A 5,375-nucleotide genomic window follows, 5' to 3' on the forward strand; every position below is an offset into this window, starting at 1 on the left:
TAGGAAGACAAGGATAGAAGATGGAGATGAAGAAGATAATGAAGACCTGCTTAGTATGGTCATAGAAAAACATAAGTATCCCTTTACTGCTTTCAATAAGAAAGAGTATCCCTTTTCCTTTTTATATAAACGGAACCACGCCGACCTGATGTCCCGTTGGGGATACATGGGAAGCCTACATAAGGCCTAGTCAGGGTAGAAAAACTAAGTTTCGGGTACTATAGGAAAAACCTTTTTGTGTATGCCTGAACTACGGATGGACCTGATTTCCCTTTGGTGGGATACGTAGGTAGTCTATTTAAGACTCGGTCCTTTTATAATAAAAATATAAATTCCCCTTAGTACAGGAAGGGTAGAAGCAAATCAACCGTGAAGACCACTTACCGAAAAATCAATATTCCCAAAAAGACCAAAATACCCTTGGAATGTGAATCAGTCAATAGTTGAAATAAAATATATGAATCTATGGGCTATAAATTGCAAACAACGTGATATCCTGTGTTTTATGCTTAAATCTAATGCTAAATTGGGAGCTTTTAAGTTGTTTTCTCTTATAGACAGGGGTCAATTCGATTAAAACACCAGTTACTCGATCAAAAGTTATTGCAATGTCCTTAAACCCTCAAGAAGAAAACATGCCTAAAACTCCGCCACCGACGTAAGCGTTTTTAATCGAGGGTACCCACGATAGGGACATGGCCCATTTGAATGCCTTTGGAAGAGGTTGTTAGCCTGCTGATGAGGCAATTGGCTGAAGCTAGAGAAGAAGCGGCCCGCCTGAGGGCCAAAAAGGAATATGCTACTAATGCTGAGGCTAGGAGACCTCCACCCGCTTTTCCAAATCTGGATTCACCAATTCCTGACCATTTCCCACAAACCCAGACTGGGGCTACTTTTCAAACTCCACTACGCTGAAATACCACCCATGTGGGGAATTCCTCCCACCAAATCCCAGCTTTTCAAACACCAGCTAATGCTACAAACACAAATGCTTATCAAGCCCCCTGGGCGACAGGAGTTCCTGTGACCCATCCCGTACAACCAAATGTCACTTTTGAAGACTATGTCACCCATATTGACTCGTCATGTCACCCATATTGACTCGTCACCGGAACTGGAGAACATGGAAATGTTCTTTGAAGAAAGAATAGACAAGATCGAGAAGGAAATGGGGAAGAAAATTATTGAACTAGAACATGGCTCTAAAAAGAAAGAGGGGCTAAGATACTCTAATTTGTGCATACATCCAGACCTGGTCTACCAGAAGGCTTCAAAATTTCCAAATTTGATCACTTTAATGGGTCGGGCAATCCCAGAGCCCTTTTGAGGGCTCACTGCGACCAATTGGTTGGAAATGGCGGAAACGAAGCTTTGCTCATGAGGTTGTTTAGTCGAAGTCTATCAGGAATAGCTATGGAATGGTTTATCTCTCAAGACATTAGCCTATGGAAAACATGGGAAGAAATGGCAAGTTCGTTCATGGAAAGATTCCGCTTCAATGTGGAAAATGTGCCTGATCGCTTCTCATTGGAGAAAATTCATCAAAAATTGACTGAAACCCACCGAGAATATGCTAGTCACTGGAGAGACGAAGCAGCGCATGTGCAACCACTTATGATCGAAAAGTCGAGGCGGTACCGCATTTATACGGTACAAGTTAAGTCGATTGCTTTGATAAAATGATAACTATGAAAGGGGGTCTTTAAAGATTTAGTCACTGTTAAGGAAGATATTGAAGATGGCCTCAAGACCGGCAAAATTGTTAGTGTACTAAATAGATCAGGTGCGTCTGGCACCACAAGTGGCAAAAAGAAGAGAGAAGACATAGCCTATGTCTCTAGAACTACTAGTCCAAAAAGCCGAGGAAAAGAGATGACCCATAAAAATCAAAATAACTACCAATCACCTCCACTAACCAACTATATAACCACTTCACCCCAATATAGCCCAATGTCTCCAGCTACGCATAACTGCTACAAGCTCCACAACCAAATTATCAAATACCAGCACCTAGCAACCGAGCTTCACGACCAAATTATCGAATGCCAGCACCCAATAACCATGATCCACAAAACCAGACTTTCTAAAACCAGCCTCCGCCAGTAAACTATGAGGCACCCCAAAAGAAACCTATGAGGGCATTCACTCCTTTGCCAGAATCAAGGACTAGACTATTTGCCAAGCTAAGAGATGCCAGGCGAATGAACGTTATGCCACCAAACCTACTAATCCCACGGATCGATGTACAGGCCGAATTTCACTTGCGCCTATCATTCTAACCAAGTTGGCCATGCCACCGAATATTGCATAAACCTATGGCACAAACTACAAGATATGATTGAAAATCATGAGCTTATCCTGGAACCAACACCTCCGAATGTGGACACAAATCTGCTCCCAAAGCATGGAGGGAACCAAATTCACATGATAGAAAGAGGTGATGAATGGGAAGAGAACCCCGCGATAATTCATCCAGATATTGAAGGGTTGGAAAGCAATGTCGCCTCGTTGTCTTTACAAGAGTGAAAAGAAGTGTTAAGCCCTTTGACAAAGAAATCTGAGACATCTGCTGTAGCCAAAAGAGAACCTTTCATACTCAAATATCCCTCAGTTGTCGCTCGAATTCATAACGAGTCACTCATACTCAAAACATCAGGACCTGTTGAGAATGCACCCTTTGTGATCAAACCACCGCACCGGATGGTGGTCAATAAAGAAAAAGAGATAGTTACTATGGTTCAGGGTATGACCAGGTCTGGAAGGTGTTATGCTCCAGAAGAGCCTATGCTCAAAGCGCCAGTGCTCGAAGCTCCAGGTCGCGAAAACCCTAAAAAAAGACCAATCACTGAAGGCTAAGCTGAAAACTTTTGGCGGCAAATGCCAGTCAAAGATTATTTGATTGTTGAGCACCTGCATAAAACTCCTGCCAGGATATCAGTAATGTCATTATTACTCAGTTCATCTCAACATCGCTTGGCCTTGATGAAAGCTTTAGATGAAGTCCAAGTGCCCGCCGGCACTACAAGTGAAACATTGGCTGAGATTGTGGGATATGTTGTACGAGCGCATAGGCTATCATTTTCTGATGAATTACTGAGAGGTAAGACCCACAATAAGGCTTTGCACATAACAGTCAAGTGCCGTGACAAGATTATCCCTCAAGTGCTGATCGACGGAGGGGCAGGGTTGAAGGTATGTCCTGTGGCAACTTTGAAACAACTCAGGTATGATGTTGGCAAAATGCGCCAGAGTTGAACAAATGTAAAAGCTTATGATGGCGCAACCAGTGACCCAATTGGAGAAATAGATCTACACAGACAAATGGGTCCCGCAGAGTTCGTAGTGGAGATCGTCATCATGGATATCAAAACAAGCTACAACTTATTATTAGGACCACCCTGGTTACACGCCGCTGGAGTTGTAGCATCTTCGTTGCACCAGTCTCTCAAATTCATATGGGATGATTAAGAAGTAGTGATTTACGGTAAAGAAAGTGTTCACAACTATCCGGACAACTCCGTACCTGTCATAGAGAAGTCACCAATTGGTGATGATTTTCACACTGTTGAACTAGCCATGATAGATCATAGGGGAGACGATGAACATATCCCTATGCCATTGGTCAACAAAATGGTTACTACAACCATGATAAGGAGTGGGTTTAAGCTCGGGAAAGGTCTGGGAAAGAAATTACAAGGAATCAGAGAACCAGTGAGTATTAAAAATGGGAAATATCGATTTGGGATTGGATACAAGCCATGTGAGGCAGAAGAGGAAGAAGCAGAATATGGGCTGAGAGGTCCCGTTGAAATGAGAAAATTGTTCCCTCATCTATACCAATCCTTCATAGCATGCCCAATGAGTCATAACCTCAAAGACCCGGAAGAGGGCTTAAGGATGTTATTTTGGGAAGAAGAATGTGTAGCCATCATTGAAGAATGCTTTGAAGCATTAGAGATTCGTCGTGCTGAACCAGGATGTCACACCCTGATCTTACTAGGGTGTGATGGGCACCAGACCCCACATTCGGAGCCGAGCGAACCCGCTGACTCTTACTACATACATACCTCCTTCAGATTCTTAGATCAAACAAAAATAAAATACATAGTAAAACTTTCAAAATCTTTTGTCGTTTCCAATTAAACACTATCTAAACATAAGGGCTCCGTAACATAATGTATAATAAAAACACATCGGTACAGGAACCATTTTCAAAATCGACACACCAAACCCACGACTCTTCTTGCAAAGTCTCTAACTGAACAACGCGGCACACACATGACACATACTCCGGACTCCCGAGACTAAATAGAGTCCGCCAACTCCGCCGGAACGTTTTTTACATGTTTTCCTTACTCGTAGGGTTACCGCGCGGCATGAAACGCGGCCGTCCGAAAGGACGTCGATGCGAGTAATGTCGAAGTATGTAAGGCATGAGTAATATCACGAAATCTAATAGAGAACATAAAACACAACATAGGAGAGTGATATAACTTTGTATCTCTGTTTGTCTACCATGACGAATATTATGCAAGCTAGTTTACCTTTTGGAGTACTATATGAGATACTTGCAAGTAGCCCGACCGTATAGGTACGGTGTAACGCTACGAGTGCACCATGGAATAAAAGTAATACGTACATCCGGAGTGCCTGGGGGCGGATGCCATACATGCTAGCTTTTTAAAAAAAAAATATACACGTAAATATGCGCGTGCCCGACCACGTAGGATCGGTGTATAAGCGCCCGTCCATATAGGAACGGTGTATAAGCCGCGCCGGGCCTCCGCGTCCGGGTATAATCTGTCCACTGCGATTGGTGGGTCTGCCCGGCCGCCGGGCGGACGGCACGGTGCTATAAAATAAATCATATGTAAATATAAAGCATGCGAGAGGGCGGTGAAAACTACAACTCTATCGGAGTGACGTAAGGTCGGTACCCTCCGATCACATTATGAATAATCGGGATCGCCTGCCTCGCCCGAAGGAACAATTATAAGGCGAGACTATCAATCAAGGATAACATCACGGGAAAACATAAAACGGTCATGACATATCATTTCGTATACTTTGAAACCTTTAAAATAGTCATTATCCAAAAATTAGCTTACATTTCATATCGTCGTATTCATGGTAAGAACATATCCTTGACATATTCGTCCTAGTCATTTTCTCATATCTAGCATCATCATTGTCATCATAAAATCATAGTCGCAGTTCCGGTCATAAAAACTTTCAAAAATCGTAAAACTTAGATTTTGGAGAAAAATGGATATTTTGGAAAACATTCATAAACTTTTAGGAAGGAAAATCATGCTTTGAAATCATAATTTCTAACTTTTGAAAATAAGGACGTTATGGGAGCATTTATAAAATCA

This window comes from Lycium ferocissimum, chromosome 12, assembly GCF_029784015.1.
Source record: "Lycium ferocissimum isolate CSIRO_LF1 chromosome 12, AGI_CSIRO_Lferr_CH_V1, whole genome shotgun sequence".
Taxonomy (NCBI): Eukaryota; Viridiplantae; Streptophyta; class Magnoliopsida; order Solanales; family Solanaceae; genus Lycium; species Lycium ferocissimum.